The following is a 26,289-nucleotide window of genomic DNA, read 5'->3' as shown; positions in this document are numbered from 1 at the left end:
CGAGTTCGCGGAGAACACGGTCGGGGTCGTCTCGATGGCGAAGCGCGAATTCGCCGAGTCGAATGCACTCAGCGATGGATCTACTGATGCGATCTATCTGGAAGATCAGATCGTCAACAGATTCGTCAGGGCGACGGGTCACCCTGGTTGATGTGGCCACCACATCGTAGCTCTCGGATTCGAGAATCTGAGAGGCGGGTGGCGCTTGGGGGGTTAGATCGGATCTAACCCAAGAGGCGATATTGCCTCCGGCGGCTGGAGAGCCGGAAGCGGGGTTCCTGGGAATCGTGACCTCCGGGAAGCTTTTCGAAGGTGAAGGAGAAGCCGATCGTCGCCTCCATCTGGGCGGTGACGCTGGCGGAGGAGACGACGCCGGTGTTGGCTGCCATTGAACTCAACGTGTGAGCCCTGAGTCCCCTACCTGGCGCGCCAACTGTCGGATTGTTATTCCGGCCAGTCCACCAGGGGTGTACCCGGTGGTAGAGTTTCAGGACGGGGATCTCAGGGCAAAGAGATCGATGGTAACACAAAGACGCAGGGAGTTAGATAGGTTTGGGCCGCGATGCGCGTAATACCCTACGTCCTGTGTTCGGGGTTGTATTAGGGTTTGCAGGATGCTGCGAAAAGGTGGAGAGAGTCTATGAGTTTGCCTACGTCTCCTTTATATAGACCAGGAGACGTAGGGGTACAAGGAATGATATACTCGGGTTGTTTTACAAGGAAGGAGGTCGGTTAACATCCATAGATATCCGGGTCTCTAGCTAGAGCCTCTCATCCTGATCCTCTGAAGATCCTTTCTGCGCACGGCCGAGTCCCGTACGCCGAGTAGTTGTAGCCGAATCACCAAGCAGGGCAGTCTCCCGGGTTAGGGGACCCCACTCGGCAAGGAGGTACATAGATCTACCTCCGTCAGGCACCGTTGGGAGAAACCAGGCACAACGGCTAGTGACCGTTGGAAAAGGCTGGGCCCACTAGCCGTTGGCAGGGGGCGGCCGACCCTAGGGTTCGGCCGAACCCTAGGTGGGCCACCCTGCTGACAGCCAGGGCCCACTGCCCTTCTAACGGTAAAAAACATTTGGTGCCGGCCAAACTTTGCTTAGAAAAGATGTTCAAATTTATTTTTCAAGGGATTTTCATGCTCGGAAATATTTTTGGATTTTTGTGAAAGAAAGAAAAAGTGCTAGAAAAGTTTCTAGCATACAAGGGTGTTTTGAAAATTCAAATATGCAGTGGGAAAATCGAAAAAGTCGAGAAAAGTAAAATGATGGAGGGTAAATATGAGATACGTACCGATTTACCTTCGGCAAGGACTCATCGTTTTAAGTCTGACGAGCGGGACCTTTCTCCTGCTGTGTTTACCACTGCTTGGCTTGTCCTGGAGAATTGGACGAGGACGAGCTTGTGACTTTACGCCACACCTTTTTGGTTGTCTTTATCAATCGGGTGGTTGTAGGATCTTGATTTCGAGATGTTGCTTCGGCTTTTTCTTTGTGCTGGACCCAGATTTAATGTTAACCATTGAGCATTGTTCCCTCTTGGGCCGAAACAAGAATTTTTCTTCTTTCCCGTTGATGTTGAAGTGGATTTCTCCAGCTCCCACATCGATGTGTGCTCCGGCAGTGCTCAGGAATGGCCGCCCAAGGATGAGCGGTGTCTCTTTTGCTATTTCCATGTCGAGCACTACGAAGTCAACTAGGATGAAGTAATCTCAAACTCTGACAGGAACATCTTCAGCGATCCCCTCTGGATAGCGGACCGAAGAGTCTGCTAGCTGGAGGTGCATCGGTGTAGGCGTCAGATGCGTGAAGTTGAGTCTGTCAAAGACTACCTTGGGCATTACGCTGACGCTAGCCCCAAGGTCACACAAGGCATTGCCAAAGTGTTGAGTGCCAATCAAGCAATTAATCATTGGGCATCCCGGGTCTTCTTTCTTCTTCAGAGGTTGGTTGAGTATAGCAGCGCTACATTCTTCTGTGAGTTTAACAACCTCCATTGTGGGCAGCGGTCGCTTGTTGTTGATGATGTCCTTGATGTAGCGGGTGTAAGTTAGAGCGGGGGACCAGTACTCCAAGACCTTGTCCTGCAGAAGACCCGAGTTGTTATACAACCCAACAGGTGTGCTCAGAAAAACAGAGCAAAAATAGAGGAAACCACTCGAAATAAACAAAACAACTCGGCGAAGTTCAAGAAGACTTATGGTGTCGGTTGGCCGCTTCAGGCAGTGGGCTTTGGGATAGCCCTTGTCCCGGATCTGCCCCGCCATGATGCGGGCAACCCGGTTCGCGATCTCTTCCCAGGGGACCTTGCGCTCATGTCCCTGGATTGGGTCCCGATGACCCCAATACACGAAGGCCGGGTGGACCCTCTCCTGGATCGGCTGTGTGAGCCGCCTGCAGAAGGAGATGGCCACCGCGGCCCCCGTCAGGCCCTGCGCCAACAAGTCGGCGATCTCTTTGAGGAGGCGCTCCACCTGCGCCATCTCCTCGGTGGTCGGCGGCTCCACCCAGCATGCCTTGTACTCCGGCGCGCGGCCGGTGCGCGCCGGGAGACAGGGCGCCGGGTTCGCCACAACGAACCATTCCCGCGCCCACCCCTTGTTGGTTCCGCGGAGCTCAAAGTTGGGGTAGACACTCCCCTGGCACAGCGAGAAGGCGGCCCCACCCACAACATTCCGGCGAACGTTGGACAGGTGCCCCTTAAGGTAGTACAGAGCCCACCACAGATTGAAATGGGGGGGGGGCAATCCCCAAGTACCCCTTGTAGAGGTGAATGAAGATGGCGATCTGTGCAATTGAATTTGGCTTGAGATGAGTTACCTCGAGCCCGTAGAAATGGAGAAGTCCGCAGAAAAACACCCCCGCGGGCAGCGCAAAGCCCTTCTTGTAGAAGGACTTGAACACGACCGTTTGGTTCATGTCCTCCGAAAGGAACTCCTCCCCATAGCAGCACCGCCACACGGAGATTTGCTTCTCCGGGAGGAGGCCGCGCTCCACCAGGTCCTGGATGTCGTTCTCTTGGAGCGAGCATCTCTACCAGGATGATGACGGCGGCGGAGCCTCTCCGGAGCTCCCCGAAGTCGAAGACACAGACACAGTGGGCGAGGCGGCCATGACGACGGCGGCAAAGCTCAGGCGAGGGGAGGAAATCGCGAGGAAGATGAAGGCCGAGAGCTCTGGAAACTTGCCGAGTTGGCTAAGGCGGCGGAAAGCTCTGGAGCGCTCGGGAATAGGGTGGCCGCTTCGCGCTGCCCCCCGGTTTAAATATCGGAGGCCCCACAATGGGCAGATCCGAAATTAACGGCCGGATTTGATCGGGCCGGCGATCTCATGGCAGATGAGGCGGGAAAAATGGTAACTTCCTTTTTTATCGTTGCCTCTGACAACCCCGCTCCCCTGTCAGCCGCGACAGATCCGAGCGGAAAATAACGGTTGGATGTTCACCCTGATGCGAATATACTTCAAATATTCCTAGAAACAACCCGGCGTGTCTCTGTGACCCAGCCAGGGCCTCAAGGACCGGACGCTGTGACGACTCGGCGCGTCTCCGTGACTCCACCAACGACCCTGCTCGGGGGCTGGGCGCCACCTACGACCCAGCCTGTCTCCGTGACCTAGCCAGGGCTTCAGAGCCCGGACGTCGTGACGACTTGGCGCGTCTCCGTGACCCAGCCAGGGCTTCAGGGCCCGGATGCCGTGACAACTCGGCGCGTCTCCATGACTCCGCCAGCGACCCTACTCAGGGTATGGGCGCTACCTACGACCCGGCGTGTCTCCGTGACCCAGCCAGGGCCTCAGGGCCCGGACGCCGCGACAACTCGGCGTGTCTCCGTGACTCCGCTAGCAACCCTGCTCGGTGGCTGGGCGCCACTGTTGACGCTCACTAACGACCATTTCCAGGCGTCAACTTGATCAAAAAATCATGAGAGTTTGCATTTCTTACATGCACTTATATTCAATAAAGTTCCTAAACCACACTTTACCTTTTAGAATATGCAAGTCGTGTTTTTGAGCTAATATGCATGTTACAAGCACACTTTGGCCCAGCAGAAAAACACAGGAAATATCAGAGTTGGGGGCGGTTGGAGCCATGGGCAGGCCGGCCGACCCTCTAGTCGGCCGACCAGGTCCATGGGCCCCACCGCCTCAACTTGGCCATGTGGCGCCTCCCTGTTGCTCCTCTATGTCGGTTTGGGGTGCTGTGGCTTGTGGCTCCCTCCTATAAATACAAGGGGAGGGGGTAGAGAATAGGACACACACATCACTCACCTCTCAAGTCCTCTCTTGCATAGTCTTTAGGCTTAGTGGAGTTTAGGAGAAGTCTAGGAGTCATCGAGTCGCCGGAGTTGCTCGAGAGTCTGGTATGGGTTTATCTCTAACTCTCTCTTGTAATATTCAATCGTTTGTAATAGAATTAGACTATGGTTACCGATATCTGCTTGAAGTATATTCTGAGTTATCGAGTATGTGCTTCTTGTCATGGTTGCATTATTATTCAATGCTTGCATTGCATAGTTGCCCTGTGCTGGAGATGGTTATTATCTTACCCCTGTTTATGCATGAGAATATCCAATCAAGATAGAGCTCACCAACTAATCTATATACTCTCTCACTCATCGCCTTCCCTGCGGAAATATAAATGACACCCCGGTATACTCCCGGGTAAAATGTTACAGCGGTATTCCATGTGCTTGCGGATTTATTCGTGGTTCATGAAATACTGCCACCCCAGAATTGGCGTCTGCGAGCGTCATCGCTAGGTGACGTTGATAGGCGCCAACAAGCATTTTTGGCACCGTTGCCGGGGAAGGCACAGAGTGGAATATATAGACAAAGTTGTGAACAAAATCGAAATTGGTATTCGCATGCTAAACAGGCTAACTTGGCTTTGTTTTCTTGTTTTTCTTGATATGAAAACAGGGTAGTGTATGATCGGTTTCGACTTGCCGCAAAACTTTCATTCCGATCCAGAGTCACTTTTGAGGTGGACGCGAGCTCGTCTCTTATCACCTCGGAGATCACTCCCGGCAGTTGATCCAGTCATCACATCGTCGTCAGCTCCTAGAGCTATGGCCCAGAAGACACTCCGTGATTACTCTGCTCTGTCTGCTAGCCAGGTCCCAACTGGACCCGAGGTTAACACCGGAGGAGAAAATTTTGAGATCAAGACGGGTCTCATTACGATGGTGCAGGCCAGCCCATTCTGTGGCAAGGCCAATGAGGATGCCAGCGCTCATCTCCAGCAGTTCCTGGAGCTCTGCAGTACTTTTGTTATCAAGGGTGTATCACAAGATGCAATCCGGCTCCGTCTATTTCCGTTCTCTCTCTTGGGGAGAGCAAAGCAGTGGTTTTATGCTAATAAGGCTGCTGTGGATACTTGGGACAAATGTGCCAAGGCGTTCCTCTCGAAGTTCTTCTCGACAGGCAAAACCAATGCTCTTCGTGGTCGGATTTCGAACTTCCAGCAGGCATCAAATGAGTCGATTATGAAAGTTTGGGAGAGGCTTCAGGAGTACATTCTGGCGTGTCCACACCATGGAATGGATAATTGGCTCATTCTATAGAACTTCTACAATCTATCCGAACTCCCCATTTGGCCAGAGTCTCCATTCCCAGAATGACATCAATGCCCTTGGTGTCTAGCACCATCAGATCAGTACAGAACTCTACTCCCCTCAAAGAAACACTGACTCTCGGGCAGTAAGTGTGAGACCTCAACTGTCCTCCCGGTGAAGATACTAATAGGCACCTCTTTAATGTGCTAGTATGAATACCATGATGCTCGACAAAAGACTGAGTAATGAAGGAATGCGTAGCACCAGTATCAAAAAGCACTGTAGCTGGATATGAATTAACCATGAACGTACCAATAACCACGTTGGGAGCCTCGGCCGCTGACTCGGCCGTCACGTGGTTCACTCTGCCCTGAAGTGGCGCCCTGGGCTGAGCTGGGCGCCCCTGCTGTCCCGCCTGCGCCTTCCGGGGGCAAGCGTTGGCGTAGTGCCCCGGCTGGCCGCAGTGAAAGCAGGTGCGAGGAGGTCCCTGAGCCTGCTGTCCGGTAGGAGCTACCGGACGTGGAGCCTGCGGTGCCGGTGGAGCTGGTAGAGCAGTACGAGCCGGAGGTGCCGGTAACCTCTGGTCCTGACCTGCCTGCTGCTGTCGAGGCGGGTACTGCTGCGGTGGCCTCTGCTGGTACTGCTGAGGAGGCCGGTACTGCTGCTGGTACTGCTGGGGCGGCTGGAGGCGTGGACGAGTGTTGCTGCCGGAAGCAACGGGGACAACCTTCCTCTTCTTGTCCTCCATCTCCAGGTGCTTGCGCTCAGTGTTGAGCGCGCTGTCAACCAGATGGTTGAAGTCGTCGAAGCGGAGGTTGAGCAGCGCGTACTGGAGGTAGTCCTCAAGACCCTCCATGAAGTGCTCCTGCTTCTTGCGGTCATCCGCAACATCGGCAGGGGCGTAGCGTGCCAGCTGAAGAAAGCGATCACGATACTCCGTGACCGACATAGTCCCCTGAATTCACAAAGACAGATAGATATCGAAAGATTAACTCAAGATTCATAAGGATAGAACAAGGGGCATTAGCTCAAAAGAAAACGCTGAATGATTATATTTAAGGTTACCTGCTTCAGTGCAAGGAACTCCTTCTGTTTCATCTTCATAACGCCCGCTGGGACGTTGTGGCTGCGGAAACGCTCCCTGAACTGGAGCCAAGTGAGAGACTCGCGGTCATGAACTGGATGGGACTCCCACCAGTCCAAAGCTGCCCCTCGCAGCTGTCCTGCTGCGTACAGCACTCGCTCCCGATCATCGCACTGGGCGATGTCTAGCTGACGCTCCACTGCACGGAGCTAGTCGTCAGCCTGAAGAGGGTCAGACGTGTGAGAGAACGTCGGCGGGTGACCCCTCAGGAACTCAGCACACCTGTCGCGAGGCTGCGGCGGTGGAGGAGGCGGAGGCTGAGTGTGAGCCTGCTGAAGAGCCTGAACAGTGTTGTTCAGGGTAGCCATCATCTGCATCTGGAGCTGGAAGTACTGCTCCGGAGTCAAAGGCGGTGGCATCGGGATCCCGGTCCCCTGGGTATTCTGACCCTGGTTGTTCTGCCCCTGCTGGTCAGAACCACGCCTGGTGTTCACCATCTGATTTTGGACAAAAGATTTCACGAGTAAGGATATAGCAGGAATAAATTCAGATGGATATGATAACTCTTTGCGGAAAAAGACTCAGCCATGATAAAGTAGACAGAATAGAGTGGACTGTTTTACCCCCAACGATCTAACTCATTTTATTAATTAGTTAACTTTAACATCAGAGTGATTTTCTTTAAACAAATTTAAACTACTAAGCTATGCAATCAGGCAAAAATCCAAATCAAACATGTAACATAATAACAAGCAGACAATTTTCACAACTTAGCCGAGTTTACCAATAGACTCGACTAACACAACGCGTCGCAGAACGTGCTATCGTTTTATTATAAAAGGGTCTCCTAGCTAACTCATGGTGGTCAGATGACTGATTCAGGCCAAAATCTACGAAAACTATTTTTCAGAGAGAACTCAAGGCAAGGAGGGTAAAAGTCATAGAAGTCAAGGGGTATAATAGTAAAATAGTTTCAGCAGACAAGGATTAGAGAGAAGAAGCCCTAAAACTCGTCTAGTTCTATCTAGGCTTCGTCCTACAGTCGATACGGCTCTGATACCACTCTGTAACACCCGGTTTATAAAAGAACATAAATCGAGCAATCATATACGTGCCAGGATCAAGTCACACGTATATACAATAGAATGAACAGTATATCATAGCACATATCACGTAAAAAGACATAATAAAGCGAATACGAATGTTATTTATTACATTAATGACAAAATGTCTGATACAGCGGAAGCGAAGTACAAAAATACGATAAAAGCCCTCCGAAGCTGAAGCAGGGCGCCACAGGGACGTCGACTGGGAGACGAACACCTAGAAGTCCTCGTAGTCCTGGTAGCGCTGGACGAACTCCCTCGTGTCGGCAGGAACTGAGCAGCAGTAGCGTAGCCAAGAGGAAAAAGTAGAGAAGAGGCAAGAGTGAGTACACAACTTGTACTCAACAAGTATAACACAAACTATGAGGCTCTAGGCTGGCTGACTCAACTGCCTTAGCTTTTAAGTGTTGGCAAGATTTTATTTAAGCTATTTACTACGAGTTGATGAATTACCATTAACCCAGTTACATAGTTATTAATCAAGTTTAATCATGCAACTACTGAGAAACCAAACCAAAACCAAGCCACCAAGGTAACCCCGAGAAGCACCTCCCTCGTCGGAAGGAGATAACTCCACTAATCAAAAGGAGGATCTGGGCCGCTCATAACCATGAGCACGGCTAGTATACCAGTTTTACACTCTGCAGAGGTTGCACATCTTTACCCACAAGTCGTGAGCTACGCTAGAGGTTCATCACACTTCCTTAGGTGAGATGACTAGCGACTCACTACGAGGCCGTTACAAAGGATCTCATTGGTAAGGCGTAACCGCGAGAGATAGGTCAGCGACGATGGGGCCCACCTCCGGGGGTACAACCACAGGAGCGGAATCCAAGCACAGACCAAAGCCGGAGGAGCAGGGACCATTGAAGCTTACTACTCTTGCCCCACAGGTAAGTTACTCCAAACCAAAAAGACCTAATTAATAAGCCAAGTCTATCCCATTCTAGCCTTGTGGTAGCGCTGTTGTCCCAGGTTGTCGCTCTATGAACCGGTCCTTATGGAGAGTGGCCAACCCAGCAGTAAGCACCGTGCTGGCCCCGTAAACCATGTTTCTACAAAAACATCTTTTAACGAGACGTGAGCCACTCAAGCACGAAGCACAGAGGGCCACTTTCAGAATTAAGTTCAAGTAAACCATTAGTCAATTTAATTAAAAAGGACCAGAGTGTGTTATAGCGCAGCAACCTAGCACAACTAAACAAAATGCAACCCAAAGATATATATAAAGGATATAAAGTGGCTAGGAATGTCCTTATAGGCATACAGTATTAAAATGCAGAATGAAAATGTATTTAAAGGTGATAGGTTGTTCATGTTATACTTGCCTTCCTCGTACTGCTCTGGCTGCTGCTCAAACTGCTCGGAAGACGGCTGCTCCTGGTACTGGTACTGGGGCTCCTCAGATGGATCAACGTCTACTCACGAACACATGGCCAAAACAAAGCATGATAATAAGCAGACAAGCAAACTCTAACAAAAGCTAAAGAACAGTACATCAATACATAAAAACAGCAAGAAAAACTAAGCTAAAACTATTCTACGCGTTACAACGATCGCGTGGATATAAAGAACGCTAAAAACGGAGCTAAAACGCATAAACTAGGCCTAAAACAAGGTTCAGGGGCTTATTTGTAAGAAAACTGAAGTTCCAGGGGGTTTTCAGCGAAAACCGAGGGCCTAAACATAATTAAACTAAAGCTTCAGGGTCTAACTCGTAAAAACAGCAAGTGTGGACTGCGGGTTCTATTTCTAAAGAGGTCAGGGGGCTAAGGTGATAAAAACAGGACCTAACTGAGATTATTTTTGAATAGAGGTGGACTGCGGGTTGAATAGAAGAGAGTCCAGGGACTCTTATGCAAAATAGCCAGGCCGAAACGGTAAGTTTGGATCTCAGCCGTAGGGTTAGGATCTGGCGGCTCAGATCTAAAGGATCCTAGATCTAATCTTGGACACTCCTTTCAGATCGGACGGCTCTAGGTGATTGGGGCGTGGGGCGGCGGCGAAGCTCACCGGAGCGGAGCTCCCGCGGCGGCGGGGTCGCCAGAGTGAGCAAATCCGGCGCTCCTGGGCTCATTTTGGGCTGCGGGCTGGTGCAAAGGAACGAGGGCGGCGTGCGTAACCCACTGGGGGTTAAACCGGGTTCGAGGTGGTCCAGAGCGTGGAGCTCGTAGGCAATGGCGGCTCCGGCGGCAAGGCTCGCCGGCGTGAGGCGGTTCGGGGTCTCCAGGGGGGGTCACGGCTACCAAGGCTAGCGCAAAAGAGAGAGGGAAACAGGGTTTGGCTCACCGAGTGCTCGGATTGAAGGGAGGACCGGCGCAGGGTAGTCGGCGACGAGGACCCGCAGCGGCGCTAGGCGGAGCTTCGAGGACGGGCCGCTACTGGACGTCTCCGGCTTCAGGACTCCACGAAACGACGCGTGGTGCTCCTGCGAGGCCCGTGGAGGGGTCAGCGTGGCCTGAACCGAGCCAATGGCGAGGAATCATGGCGGCGCAAAGAGCTCACCGTCGAGCGATGCAGGTGAAAATTCCGGCGATGTAGGGCCCGTTGTCGGTGATGGCGGCCGCGGGGAGGTTCCTGGGCTCGTGGCGGGGCTGTTGCGGTGGTTGGCGAGGGCTGGAAGGGCGCGGTGCGGCCGGTCCGTGGCGGGGCAGAGGACCTTGCGCGGCGGAGGGGGTGCGGAGCGAGGGGGAAAAACGGCGCTCTAGGGTTCAGTGGCGGCTGTGGAGTTGAGATGGCGCACAGGGGTCGTGGGGGGCGAGTTAAAGTAGGCGTGCGGGGATCCGGGCATCCGTGCCGTGGGGCGCGCGGGCGAGGATCTCGCCGGTAAACTCGGTTCGGTTAGCTCGCTGAGGAAGGAAGGGAGGTAGGGGATGGCGCCGACAGGTGGGCCAGGCGGGGCAGCGAGAGAGCGTGCCGCGGCGCGGGCGGGGTAGCTGGCGTGCGGGACCAGGCCGTCAGCGTCGCGGAGAGGGGAGAGCGAGTGCGGACGGGATGGGCCGGCGCTCGCGTGTGAGCAAGCGGGCGGCTGGTTTGCGGGCCCGGCTGGTGTGAGCGGGGAGATGCTGGGCCGGGGTTTGCTGAGGCTGGGCTTCGGGGAAAGGAGTGGGATGGGCCGCGGGTCAGGCTGGGTGCTGGGTTTTGGTTATGGGTTCCTTTTCTATTACTTCTTCTATTTCTTTTCCTATTCAAACTAACTCAATCAAATCTATTTGAATTCAAAATTGAATTTGAATTCAACTCTAACACTCAAACAAATAAATCAAAGCTCCAGCATGAATGCAACATTAAAAGTAAACCTAGGACAAATTTTAATTACTTGAGGAACAAAATTAGGTTAAAATGTAAGCTAAGCAAAATAAATCCTTAGAAAATTAAATAAAGCCAATTAAATTTATTACTAAATGCTGAAATTTAAATTAGGGTGTTACAGACCCTACCCCCTTAAAGAAATCTCGTCCCGAGATTTAGCTGGGCTGGCTAGCAAAGAGATCTGGATATGTCTTCTTCAGCTCATCTTCTCGCTCCCATGTAGCCTCAGCTTCACTGTGATGACTCCACTGAACCCTGCACATCTTGATGCGCTTGTTCCGAGTAACCCTCTCTGATGTCTCCAGAATCTTCACTGGATGCTCAGTATAAGTCAGATCTTCCTGGACATCGACTCCATCCAGGGGTGCCTGCTCCTCGGGTACTCGCAAACACCGCTTCAGCTGAGATATATGGAAGACATCATGAACTCCTGAGAGGCTGAGAGGTAACTCCAGGCGATAAGCAACTTCGCCTTTCCGCTCTAGCACCTTGAATGGCCCCACATACCGAGGTGCTAACTTCCCTTTGACATTGAATCTGCGGATTCCTCTCATCGGAGACACCTTCAGATACACATAATCACCGACACTGAAAGTCAGGTCTCTCTGTTTGCCATCTGCATAGCTCTTCTGTCTGCTCTGTGCAATCCTCAGATTTTCTCGCACAGCCTGAACCATCTGCTCTGCATCATCTATGATCTCAGGACCGAAGAGCTGCTTCTCACCAATCTGATCCCAATAGAGAGGAGTCCTGCACTTCCTGCCATACAATGCCTTAAAGGGAGACTTCTTCAGACTGGCCTGATAGCTGTTGTTATATGAGAACTCAGCATATGACAGGCACTTATCCCAACTAGTACCGTACTGAATAGCACAAGCTCTCAGCATATCCTCCAACACTTGGTTGGTTCTCTCTGTCTGCCCATCTGTTTGAGGGTGATAAGCTGTACTGAAACGCAGCTTCGTATCCAACGAATCATGGAGCTGCTCCCAGAATCGAGAAGTGAACTGAGACCCTCTGTCAGATATAATCTTCTTGGGCACACCATGCAAGCAGACAATCCGAGAGATGTACAACTCTGCAAGTCTAGCACCGGAGTAAGTAGTGTTCACTAGAATGAAGTGAGCAACCTTCGTCAATCGGTCCACTACTACCCAAATGGAGTTGTACCCTTTCTGAGTACGAGGCAATCCAACAATGAAGTCCATAGTGATTTCCTCCCATTTCCACTCTGGAATCTTCAAAGGCTGTAACAGACCTGCTGGCCTCTGATGCTCAGCCTTGACACGCTGACAGGTGTCACAAATAGCCACATACTCTGCCACTGAACGCTTCATCCCATACCACCAGAAACGTTCCTTCAGATCATAGTACATCTTCGTGCTGCCCGGATGAATAGAGTATGCTGTATCATGGGCCTCACTCAGAATCAACTTCCGGAGATCATGCACATCAGACATGCAGATCCGGTTCTTGTACCACAAAGTACCCTGATCATCCTCTCTGAAATGAGGAGCCTTGCCCTTCTTGAGCAACTCACGGATCTCCTGCAGCTTCTCATCATCTTTCTGATGCTGCCTGATCTCTGACTCTAGAGTCGGTACTGCCTCGAATGCTGCTCTGGAAGTATGATGCAAGAAGCCCAGACTCAACTGCTCGAACTCCTCGCATAACTCTGGAGGCATCTGGAAAGCCACGGCCATGTTGACATAACTTCTCCTGCTCAAAGCATCTGCTACAACATTGGCCTTGCCCGGATGATAGTGAATCTCCAGGTCATAGTCCTTGACTAACTCTAGCCATTTTCTCTGCCGCATGTTCAGCTCATTCTGCGTGAAAATGTACTTGAGGCTCTTGTGATCAGTGTAGATATCACACCGCTGCCCATACAAGTAATGCCTCCAAATCTTCAGAGCATGCACAACTGCGGCTAACTCAAGATCATGAGTAGGATAATTCAGCTCATGCCGACATAACTGCCGTGAAGCATAAGCTATCACTCTGCCCTCCTGCATCAGAACACACCAAAGACCATCCTTCGAAGCATCACAATATACCGTGAACCTCTTCGTCTGGTCTGGCAGAGTCAGGACTGGCGCCGTAGTCAACCTTTTCTTCAGCTCATCAAAGGCCCTCTGACGCTCATCAGTCCACACGAAAGCCACATTTTTCTCCAGCAAAGAAGTCAAAGGCTTCGCGATCTTGGAGAAATTCTCAATGAACCTCCGATAATATCCAGCTAAGCCCAAGAATGATCTGACTTCCTTCACCGTCTGCGGTGTCTCCCACTCGAGCACATCTTTCACCTTGCTCGGATCAACAGCAATGCCTCCCTGAGAGATAACATGACCGAGGAATGGAACCTCGTCAATCCAGAACTCGCACTTGCTGAACTTAGCATACAGCTGATGCTCTCTCAATCTCTGCAATACGAGTCTCAGATGCTCCTCATGCTCTTCTTCTGTCTTGGAGAAGATCAGAATATCATCAATGAAAATCACCACAAAAACATCCAGATAATCCATGAAGACCATGTTCATCAGATGCATGAAGTAAGCCGGGGCATTAGTCAAGCCGAAGGACATGACTGTGTACTCATATAGCCCGTACTTGCAGGTGAATGCCGTCTTCGGAATATCCCCAGGACGGATCCTCAGCTGAAAATAGCCCGAGCGAAGATCAATCTTCGAGAATATACGAGCACCTCGAAGCAAATCAAAGAGATCCTCAATACGGGGCAGTGGATGCTTGTTCTTGATGGTGACTGCATTCAGCTCCCGATAATCGACACACATCCTCTTCGAGCCATCCTTCTTATCTACCAGCAATAATGGAAAAGCCCAAGGAGAGAAGCTGCAACGGATATAGCCCTTGGCTAGCAACTCATCAATAGTCTTCTTAACTTCTTCATGCTCTATAGGTGCCATACGGTAGGGCCGCTTTGCAATAGGAGCTGTGCCAGGCAAGAGATCAATACAAAACTCAATGGCGCGTTCAGGCGGCATACCTGGCAAATCATCCGAAAGACATCCGGGAATTCAGACACCACGCGAATACCGTCCGTGGGTCTAGCCTCCATCTGATGAAGAAATCCAGAAGGCTCTACTGCACTGATAACAACCTCTTGGCCACTGGAAGCTGATAGCAAGACTGTCCTCTGAGCACAATCTATCCGAACTCCCCATTTGGCCAGAGTCTCCATTCCCAGAATGACATCAATGCCCTTGGTGTCTAGCACCATCAGATCAGTACAGAACTCTACTCCCCTCAAAGAAACACTGACTCTCGGGCAGTAAGTGTGAGACCTCAACTGTCCTCCCGGTGAAGATACTAACAGGCACCTCTTTAATTTGCTAGTATGAATACCATGATGCTCGACAAAAGACTGAGTAATGAAGGAATGCGTAGCACCAGTATCAAAAAGCACTGTAGCTGGATATGAATTAACCATGAACGTACCAATAACCACGTTGGGAGCCTCGGCCGCTGACTCGGCCGTCACGTGGTTCACTCTGCCCTGAAGTGGCGCCCTGGGCTGAGCTGGGCGCCCCTGCTGTCCCGCCTGCGCCTTCCGGGGGCAAGCGTTGGCGTAGTGCCCCGGCTGGCCGCAGTGAAAGCAGGTGCGAGGAGGTCCCTGAGCCTGCTGTCCGGTAGGAGCTGCCAGACGTGGAGCCTGCGGTGCCGGTGGAGCTGGTAGAGCAGTACGAGCCGGAGGTGCCGGTAACCTCTGGCCCTGACCTGCCTGCTGCTGTCGAGGCGGGTACTGCTGCGGTGGCCTCTGCTGGTACTGCTGAGGAGGCCGGTACTGCTGCTGGTACTGCTGGGGCGGCTGGAGGCGTGGACGAGTGTTGCTGCCGGAAGCAACGGGGACAACCTTCCTCTTCTTGTCCTCCATCTCCAGGTGCTTGCGCTCAGTGTTGAGCGCGCTGTCAACCAGATGGTTGAAGTCGTCGAAGCGGAGGTTGAGCAGCGCGTACTGGAGGTAGTCCTCAAGACCCTCCATGAAGTGCTCCTGCTTCTTGCGATCATCCGCAACATCGGCAGGGACGTAGCGTGCCAGCTGAAGAAAGCGATCACGATACTCCGTGACCGACATAGTCCCCTGAATTCACAAAGACAGATAGATATCGGAAGATTAACTCAAGATTCATAAGGATAGAACAAGGGGCATTAGCTCAAAAGAAAACGCTGAATGATTATATTTAAGGTTACCTGCTTCAGTGCAAGGAACTCCTTCTGTTTCATCTTCATAACGCCCGCTGGGACGTTGTGGCTGCGGAAACGCTCCCTGAACTGGAGCCAAGTGAGAGACTCGCGGTCATGAACTGGATGGGACTCCCACCAGTCCAAAGCTGCCCCTCGCAGCTGTCCTGCTGCGTACAGCACTCGCTCCCGATCATCGCACTGGGCGATGTCTAGCTGACGCTCCACTGCACGGAGCTAGTCGTCAGCCTGAAGAGGGTCAGACGTGTGAGAGAACGTCGGCGGGTGACCCCTCAGGAACTCAGCACGCCTGTCGCGAGGCTGCGGCGGTGGAGGAGGCGGAGGCTGAGTGTGAGCCTGCTGAAGAGCCTGAACAGTGTTGTTCAGGGTAGCCATCATCTGCATCTGGAGCTGGAAGTACTGCTCCGGAGTCAAAGGCGGCGGCATCGGGATCCCGGTCCCCTGGGTATTCTGACCCTGGTTGTTCTGCCCCTGCTGGTCAGAACCACGCCTGGTGTTCACCATCTGATTTTGGACAAAAGATTTCACGAGTAAGGATATAGCAGGAATAAATTCAGATGGATATGATAACTCTTTGCGGAAAAAGACTCAGCCATGATAAAGTAGACAGAATAGAGTGGACTGTTTTACCCCCAACGATCTAACTCATTTTATTAATTAGTTAACTTTAACATCAGAGTGATTTTCTTTAAACAAATTTAAACTACTAAGCTATGCAATCAGGCAAAAATCCAAATCAAACATGTAACATAATAACAAGCAGACAATTTTCACGACTTAGCCGAGTTTAGCAATAGACTTGACTAACACAACGCGTCGCAGAACGTGCTATCGTTTTATTATAAAAGGGTCTCCTAGCTAACTCATGGTGGTCAGATGACTGATTCAGGCCAAAATCTACGAAAACTATTTTTCAGAGAGAACTCAAGGCAAGGAGGGTAAAAGTCATAGAAGTCAAGGGGTATAATAGTAAAATAGTTTCAGCAGACAAGGATTAGAGAGAAGAAGCCCTAAAACTCGTCCAGTTCTATCTAGGCTTCGTCCTACAGTTGATACGGCTCTGATACCACTCTGTAACACCCGGTTTATAAAAGAACATAAACCGAGCAATCATATACGTGCCAGGATCAAGTCACACGTATATACAACAGAATGAACAGTATATCATAGCACAAATCACGTAAAAAGACATAATAAAGCGAATACGAATGTTATTTATTACATTAATGACAAAATGTCTGATACAGCGGAAGCGAAGTACAAAAATACGATAAAAGCCCTCCGAAGCTGAAGCAGGGCGCCACAGGGACGTCGACTGGGAGACGAACACCTAGAAGTCCTCGTAGTCCTGGTAGCGCTGGACGAACTCCCTCGTGTCGGCAGGAACTGAGCAGCAGTAGCATAGCCAAGAGGAAAAAGTTGAGAAGAGGCAAGAGTGAGTACACAACTTGTACTCAACAAGTATAACACAAACTATGAGGCTCTAGGCTGGCTGACTCAACTGCCTTAGCTTTTAAGTGTTGGCAAGATTTTATTTAAGCTATTTACTACGAGTTGATGAATTACCATTAACCCAGTTACATAGTTATTAATCAAGTTTAATCATGCAACTACTGAGAAACCAAACCAAAACCAAGCCACCAAGGTAACCCCGAGAAGCACCTCCCTCGTCGGAAGGAGATAACTCCACTAATCAAAAGGAGGATCTGGGCCGCTCATAACCGTGAGCACGGCTAGTATACCAGTTTTACACTCTGCAGAGGTTGCACATCTTTACCCACAAGTCGTGAGCTACGATAGAGGTTCATCACACTTCCTTAGGTGAGATGACTAGCGACTCACTACGAGGCCGTTACAAAGGATCTCGTTGGTAAGGCGTAACCGCGAGAGATAGGTCAGCGACGATGGGGCCCACCTCCGGGGGTACAAGCACAGGAGCGCAATCCAAGCACAGACCAAGCCGGAGGAGCAGGGACCATTGAAGCTTACTACTCTTGCCCTGCAGGTAAGTTACTCCAAACCAAAAAGACCTAATTAATAAGCCAAGTCTATCCCATTCTAGCCTTGTGGTAGCGCTGTTGTCCCAGGTTGTCGCTCTATGAACCGGTCCTTATGGAGAGTGGCCAACCCAGCAGTAAGCACCGTGCTGGCCCCCTAAACCATGTTTCTACAAAAACATCTTTTAACGAGACGTGAGCCACTCAAGCACGAAGCACAGAGGGCCACTTTCAGAATTAAGTTCAAGTAAACCATTAATCAATTTAATTAAAAAGGACCAGAGTGTGTTATAGCGCAGCAACCTAGCACAACTAAACAAAATGCAACCCAAAGATATATATAAAGGATATAAAGTGGCTAGGAATGTCCTTATAGGCATACAGTATTAAAATGCAGAATGAAAATGTATTTAAAGGTGATAGGTTGTTCATGTTATACTTGCCTTCCTCGTACTGCTCTGGCTGCTGCTCAAACTGCTCGGAAGACGGCTGCTCCTGGTACTGGTACTGGGGCTCCTCAGATGGATCAACGTCTACTCACGAACACATGGCCAAAACAAAGCATGATAATAAGCAGACAAGCAAACTCTAACAAAAGCTAAAGAACAGTACATCAATACATAAAAACAGCAAGAAAAACTAAGCTAAAACTATTCTACACGTTACAACGATCGCGTGGATATAAGGAACGCTAAAAACGGAGCTAAAACGCATAAACTAGGCCTAAAACAAGGTTGAGGGGCTTATTTGTAAGAAAACTGAAGTTCCAGGGGGTTTTCTGCGAAAACCGAGGGCCTAAACATAATTAAACTAAAGCTTCAGGGTCTAACTCGTAAAAATAGCAAGTGTGGACTGCGGGTTCTATTTCTAAAGAGGTCAGGGGGCTAAGGTGATAAAAACAGGACCTAACTGAGATTATTTTTGAATAGAGGTGGACTGCGGGTTGAATAGAAGAGAGTCCAGGGACTCTTATGCAAAATAGCCAGGCCGAAACGGTAAGTTTGGATCTCAGCCGTAGGGTTAGGATCTGGCGGCTCAGATCTAAAGGATCCTAGATCTAATCTTGGACACTCCTTTCAGATCGGACGGCTCTAGGTGATTGGGGCGTGGGGCGGCGGCGAAGCTCACCGGAGCGGAGCTCCCGCGGCGGCGGGGTCGCCGGAGTGAGCAAATCCGGCGCTCCTGGGCTCATTTTGGGCTGCGGGCTGGTGCAAAGGAACGAGGACGGCGTGCGTAACCCACTGGGGGTTAAACCGGGTTCGAGGTGGTCCAGAGCGTGGAGCTCGTAGGCAATGGCGGCTCCGGCGGCGAGGCTCGCCGGCGTGAGGCGGTTCGGGGTCTCCAGGGGGGGTCACAGCTACCAAGGCTAGCGCAAAAGAGAGAGGGAAACAGGGTTTGGCTCACCGAGTGCTCGGATTGAAGGGAGGACCGGCGCAGGGTAGTCGGCGACGAGGACCCGCGGCGGCGCTAGGCGGAGCTTCGAGGACGGGCCGCTACTGGACGTCTCCGGCTTCAAGACTCCACGAAACGACGCGTGGTGCTCCTGCAAGGCCCGTGGAGGGGTCAGCGTGGCTTGAACCGAGCCAATGGCGAGGAATCATGGTGGCGCAGAGAGCTCACCGTCGACCGATGCAGGTGAAAATTCCGGCGATGTAGGGCCCGTTGTCGGTGATGGCGGCCGCGGGGAGGTTCCTGGGCTCGTGGCGGGGCTGTTGCGGTGGTTGGCGAGGGCTGGAAGGGCGCGGTGCGGCCGGTCCGTGGCGGGGCAGAGGACCTTGCGCGGCGGAGGGGGTGCGGAGCGAGGGGGAAAACGACGCTCTAGGGTTCAGTGGCGGCTGTGGAGTTGAGATGGCGCACAGGGGTCGTGGGGGGCGAGTTAAAGTAGGCGTGCGGGGATCCGGGCGTCCGTGCCGTGGGGCGCGCGGGCGAGGATCTCGCCGGTAAACTCGGTTCGGTTAGCTCGCTGCGGAAGGAAGGGAGGTAGGGGATGGCGCCGACAGGTGGGCCAGGCGGGGTAGCGAGAGAGCGTGCCACGGCGCGGGCGGGGTAGCTGGCGTGCGGGACCAGGCCGTCAGCGTCGCGGAGAGGGGAGAGCGAGTGCGGACGGGATGGGCCGGCGCTCGCGTGTGAGCAAGCGGGCGGCTGGTTTGCGGGCCCGGCTGGTGTGAGCGGGGAGATGCTGGGCCGGGGTTTGCTGAGGCTGGGCTTCGGGGAAAGGAGAGTGGGATGGGCCGCGGGCCAGGCTGGGTGCTGGGTTTTTGTTATGGGTTCCTTTTCTATTACTTCTTCTATTTCTTTTCCTATTCAAACTAACTCAATCAAATCTATTTGAATTCAAAATTGAATTTGAATTCAACTCTAACACTCAAACAAATAAATCAAAGCTCCAGCATGAATGCAACATTAAAAGTAAACCTAGGACAAATTTTAATTACTTGAGGAACAAAATTAGGTTAAAATGTAAGCTAAGCAAAATAAATCCTTAGAAAATTAAATAAAGCCAATTAAATTTATTACTAAATGCTGAAATTTAAATTAGGGTGTTACACTATCCATGCCAAGATGGCTGGATTCTCCACGACTATGAAGAACCAGCTGAGTTTCAATAAGGCGCTAGAAACTCAATTGGCTCAATTAGCTGCTGCTACACCTACTGCTAAACTAGGGAAGATTCCGGGGCAACCCGAGTCTACTCTAGAAAGCGTGAATGCCATCAATGCTATGTGGAAAGAACCGCTTAGCAGGACACCCGTCAGCTATGCTGAGAAGCTCACACGCCCAAGAAGAGGTGCATGGGGCGAGTTAGCAACCACAATAAGAGAAGATCCCGGAACCCCAGTGATCAGCTGCTGATCAACTGCTCAATCTTTGATTATGAATTTTATCACGCCCTTTGTGACCTTGGAGCCAGCGTCAACATCATGCCCAAGGTAACTTTCGAGAAGCTAGGCTATCCATCTGTTTCCCTTACAACTATGTGTGTTCAGCTGGCAGACTCCACGATAAGATATCTAGAAGGAGTTGTGGAAAGGTTAATGGTAAAAGTCAAGAATACCAACATATTGGTGGACTTCGTAGTCCTTGATATGGAAGGAGATCTTGGAATCCCTCTCATACTTGGGCGACCATTCCTTAAGGATACAAATGCCAGAATTGATGTGGGGAGAGGAAGAATCAGCCTCCGTATCATGGGAAAGACTATGAAATTTAAGTTCCAAAATAAGAGAGAGGTATTTCTGATTCATGAGGATAGTGAGAAACAAGGGCTATGGGCAGAGCCCGGTTGGGATGATCAAGACTATCACCCCTCTTCCAAGCCAGTTTGGGAGGATTGGGAAATCCAAACTCCACCAACCGAGCTAGAGGAAGATGATCAGAAGATCCCTGATTTCATCACCAATACAGTATGGGAAGATCTGAAAATCATCTATCCAGCGTCCGAGGATCCTGTTCCTGCACCGCATACGCCACCCAAGAAGACCAAGAAGGTGTGGCACAAGAAGAATAAGATGTCATCAACCTCTACTACTTCTCCAAGTACGGATGAAATGACCTCAACTTGATCAGGTATGGAGAAAGGTCATGCTTTTCGGACCCTAAACCAAGAGCTAGCTTGGGGGAGGTTCCCTCCCTTAAGTCAATTGTATCCCTTTATTTGCTTTTAATAAAATTTGATAAAAAACTTCTAAAAACAAAATAAAAATTTACTGCTTTATTTCCCTTTTCCATGATGCACGGTAAAAATGTTTTAACTCCCCTTTGATAAGTTAAAAGAATGAGTTTTGCTTTGCTCTATCATGTTTGTTGTGCCTAGTTTGAAAATAAGAGTTCCCTTGAGTTTATATTCGTTGGTTATACAAATATCCGTGGGTTGCATATGCTTGATCCGTGTCTAAGTTGTTGTGAGATTAAATATGGTAAATAAGGTTATTCAAGCTTGTTCTACTAATGCTTGAAGTCTGGAGTTGTTTTGAAAAATAAAATTAAAAAGGCAAGCTCCCCAGCAATATGCAATGTCCTACCAGAGCCATATGTCATATTCCCTGAAAAAAAACCTTACACATATGCTGCTTGATGTTCTGTTGAGTTTTGTCAAATTGGGTGAACCTAGTGACATACTCTTCATACTTTCTCGATCATAAGCACATACACGTCCCATCCGTTTGCTATATTCCTACACTAGGAATTAGTACTACCATCCATTCCACATCAATAAATGCTTCATGTCTCGGTGATTTCTCTCGTAGAACATCCCTGAAATAAAATAAAAGTCAGATTATGGTTGCCCCAAAAAGAAAAGATGGCATGCCAAAAAAAAGCATGACCCAAAAAAAAGGAGAGAGAGAAAAAGGGGTAACCATGTCTCAAAAAAAAAGAGACAGGGATGATTCGAGAGAGAAAAAGCCATAACCTCAAGGAGTAAGCCATATCCATCCATCCATCCACTCATATACTTGCACTTTTTGATCGAGATTGCATGACTTGTTTCTCCATGGATCCTCTCTTTGACTATACAATAAATAGAATGCAAGTGTGCCCTGTTCTTATCCTACCTTGAGCTCCACAAAGGCTTGTAGTAGTAGGGAAGATCAAAGGCAAGCACTACCCTGGTAAGGAAATACAAGATGAGTGCCTCGAGAGAATTATCCTGAGGGCTTTGCCATATTTTCAAAAATCCTTCAAAAAAGTGTCTCCAGATGGATTGCGGATCTATGAACAAGTAAGTACTACTTTATGCACGTTCTAACTCTCAACAGCCCAAGACGAGGAGACAGCTAAAAAGCCCCATGAGGGAGTAAGGTAGTTCAGCAAAGGTATGCTAACCAACTTATTTAAGCTTAAAGATGAATCTCTTTGCTTCAGACTATGACATGACAGGTAAGGTACGAGTCAAAGTGATTTTCTGATCAACAACCTGATTTGTCCCACTTTGCTCGGGATGAGCAAAGGATAGCTTGGGGGATCTTGTTGACACTCACTAACGACCATTTCCAGGCGTCAACTTGATTAGATAATCATGAGAGTTTGCATTTCTTACATGCACTTATATTCAATAAAGTTCCTAAACCACACTTTACCTTTTAGAATATGCAAGTTGTGTTTTTGAGACAATATGCAGGTTACAAGCACACTTTGGCCCAGCAGAAAAACATAAGAAATATCAGAGTCTCGATTCAGACTCAAATGGACCAAGTGAAGCCCAAGAACTGAAGCAAACCTAGCTGGGACAGGCCGTGCCTCAACTTTTGAATAAGAGGAAACCCAGACAAGCCCAACCCCTAGCAGTTGGGGGCTGTTGGAGCCGTGGGCAGGCCGGCCGACCAGGCCCATGGGCCCCATCGCCTCAACTTGGCCATGTGGCACCTCCCTGTTGCTCCTCTATGTCGGTTTGGGGTGCTGCGGCCTGTGGCTCCTTCCTATAAAAACAAGGGGAGGGGGTAGAGAATAGGACACACACATCACTCACCTCTCAAGTCCTCTCTTGCATAGTCTTTAGGCTTAATGGAGTTTAGGAGTCTAGGAGTCATCGAGTCGCCGGAGTTGCTCGAGAGTCTAGTATGGGTTTATCTCTACCTCTCTCTTGTAATATTCGGTCGTTTGTAATAGAATTAGACTATGGTTACCGATATCTGCTTGAAGTATATTCTGAGTTATCGAGTATATACTTCATGTCATGGTTGCATTATTATTCAATGCTTGCATTGCATAATTGCCCTATGCTACAGATGGTTAGTCTTTTGTTCTTAGAACTCTATCAATTGTTCCAGTATTCATATGATTGCTCTAGTGTGATGTCTGTCCATCCGGAGGGTGGGGGCTCCGCGTGGGACACTAGCGTATCCCTTACTAGTGTAGACATGGTGTCTAGATTAGCTAAGAGTTGCTGGATGTGAACTATACCCACGATTTGTAGACGTAGCCGGCAGGTGGTGACAGCCTTGTCCGAGCCTTTTAGTAATCCTCCATGTTCGGTATGGGGGTAGGAGGTACATAAAGTCACCGGGCTCCTACCGTTACTTCGATAGCGATCTCCCTGTTGTGTAGTTTAATCTCTGACGAGCTAACTAATGAGAAAGTGTAGATACAGCTAGCCTAGCACAACTGACTCGAGCTCTGACTTTTACCTTGCTCCCGGCCTAAAGCAATCTTTATTCTTTTACCCAAGAGAGTAGTTGTGTGTGTGTCATACTACCTCGTACCATGTTATTATCTTACCCCTGTTTATGCATGAGAATATCCAATCAAGATAGAGCTCACCAACTAATCTATATACTCTCTCACTCATCGCCTTTCCTGCGGAAATATAAATGACACCCCGGTATACTCCCGGGTAAAATACTACAGCGGTATTCCGTGCACTTGCGGATTTATTCGTGGTTCATGAAATACTGCCACCCCAGAATTGGCATCTGCGGGCGTCATCGCTAGGTCACGTTGGTAGGCGCCAACAGCCACCTGCGACCCGGCGTGTCTCCGTGACCTAGCCAGGACTTCAGGGCCCGGACGCCGTGACGCCTTGGCACGTCTCCGTGACCCAGCCAGGGCTTTAGGGCCCAGACACCATGACGACTCGGCATGTCTCCGTGACTCCGCCAGTAACCCTGCTTGGGGGCTGGGCGCCACCTACGACTCGGCGTGTCTCCGTGACCCAGCCAGCGCCTCAGGGCCCGGACGCCGCGACGACTCGGCGCGTCTCCGTGACTCCGCTAGCAACCCTGCTCAGGGGCTGGGTGCCACCAACGATCCGGCGTGTCTCCGTGACCCAGCCAGGTGTTGACGGTCACTAACGACCCATTTTGACCGTCAACTATTGTGCAAAAGTCGAGGATCAGAAGCAATAAATGTTAGCATAGGATGATTATTTGACGAATTCCACAGATGCTGGTCTAAGAATGTGTGCAGGTGAATTTGGGCCAAAACTGCAGGTAACAAGCATATTATCCAAGGCATAAATTCTTGGGCCAAGCACAAGCAAGCCCAAAGGCCAAAAGAGCCCACTTGGTAGCTGCACATGAGAGGGAAACTCAGCCCACATGCGTGACACATCATTGATCCAAAGCAATTCCACCTCGACCAATCAAACGCGAGCAAGAAGATCCATGGACTCACCAGGGTATGCAACCGACATAGTTTTGCACCAAGTCGCAAAGAACCGACCTAAGGGCCCACTCATCAGTCACGTGTCCAAAATTGGGGGCGAAAGGCGGTGGCCATAGGTCGGCCGACCAAGAGGTCGCCGACTTGGCACTGGGCCCTCTCGCCTCCAGCTTCCACGTGTCACATCTGTATTGGCTCTAGAAGGCAGTTTGAGGAGGATTGGCTGCATTCCCAGGGTGGCTCCCTCCTATAAATACGAGGGGAGGGGGTGAGAATAGGAACACCACACACAACACAACACACCACACCATCTCTTCTCTTGAGTTCTCACTTGGGTGAGAGTTGTCTTAGGGAGTTTAGGATTAGAGGTACTCAGGAGGGGTGTCGGTAATGGCGCTCTTCTCCAAATTGTACCTCTACGAGAGTGAGGGAGACAGTCGGGAGAAGTGCCGGGCTTGTCGGCGCTCTTCTTCGCTTGTGCCTCGACGGATGCTTATTCGGTTGTAAGTGTTCGAGACTTTCTTTGTTTATTTAGAATTAGAGTTTAGATCGCAAGTTATCATATCTGCCTTATACTAGATGATGTGTATGCTAGCGAGTAGCATTTGACTCTAGAGTGGGGCCCAGATAGAAAAGGATAACCCTGATCGCCTCTAGAGTTAGTAGGGAAAGGCATAGACGTGGTGTCTAGGCTGGACTATACCACTCAGTTGTCTGATAGTCCCACGGTTTGTAGAGGTAGCCGGCAGGTGGTGGCAGCCCTGTTCGAGCCTTTTAGTAATCCTCCACGTTCGGATATCAGATAGAGCACATATTGGAGCTATCGGCTTGTATAAGCCGGTCGATACCTTTAGCTCGAAGTATAACGGCGACGTGATTTCTTCTTCTAAACATAGATTCTAGATCTTAGAAAGTCCTCTCTTTCCAATCCTCCTACACCAGTGTGTGTGTGTCCTTGGACTGTCTGAACCCGTAGGTAGTGTACTCACGTTCCCTAGTGGATACGCTACCCTGGAATACTCTTGGGTGAAAGCTATAGCGGTATCCGTGCGCTTGCGGATTTTATTCGTGATGTTACAAAATACCAACAAGCTTTCTGGAGCCGTTGCCGGGGAACGGCAGCTACATTATCTTCGGACTCAGTCGTGCTCATATCTTTTTTTCTTTTCTTTCCATCTACCTTTACCCCCGCTACCCTTGGAGCAGCTATCCTTTCCCTAGCTCTCTACCCCAATGGGCGAGTTCTTTGAGCCATCACCATCTTCCTCATCTAACCATGAACTCGACCCTAGCTTTATAGCCATGGTTCGGAAGCGACCCTTCTCTGGAGAAATTCATGAAGATCCCTATGAGCATTTGTTAGAATTCGAGAAACTGTGTTCGGGTCTAGAAATCCTAGGCATGACACAAGAAGCCTTGCGGTGGAAATTGTTCCCCTTCTCTCTTATAGAGAGGGCAGAGCAATGGTACACCCGCACGATAGGAAATATGAGCGGTGATTGGGAGGAGCTTCGAGATGACTTTTGTTACTCGTTCTCCCTCACCGGACGCATAGACTCCCTACCGACCAACTTCCTCGATTTTGAGCAATTAGAGAAGGAGTCCATAGGTGCAGCATGGGCTAGATTCTCATGCCTTTTGGCATCTATCCCAGACATGTCTATACCCGATAAAGTATCATTGGAAGTTTTCTACTCGGGTTTAGACATGGAAACTGCCCTAGAGCTTGACGATGCCAGCGGAGGATGATTCGCACACATAACTCCGGAAGAAGGAAGAGACATCCTAGATAGTTTCTTAGAAGACTCTTTCTTCTCTACCGATCATAGTGAACCCCGCCGGGAGGAATCTGCGTCGAGCCATGAGAGTCTCTCAACACCCGAATCTGAGCTTTCATCTTTCACATCCCAATATTCG

The sequence above is a fragment of the Panicum virgatum genome, chromosome 7N (genome assembly GCF_016808335.1).
Source record: "Panicum virgatum strain AP13 chromosome 7N, P.virgatum_v5, whole genome shotgun sequence".
NCBI classification, from domain to species: domain Eukaryota; kingdom Viridiplantae; phylum Streptophyta; class Magnoliopsida; order Poales; family Poaceae; genus Panicum; species Panicum virgatum.
The sequence above is the reverse complement of the archived record's forward strand: the minus strand, read 5'-3'. Positions refer to the sequence as shown.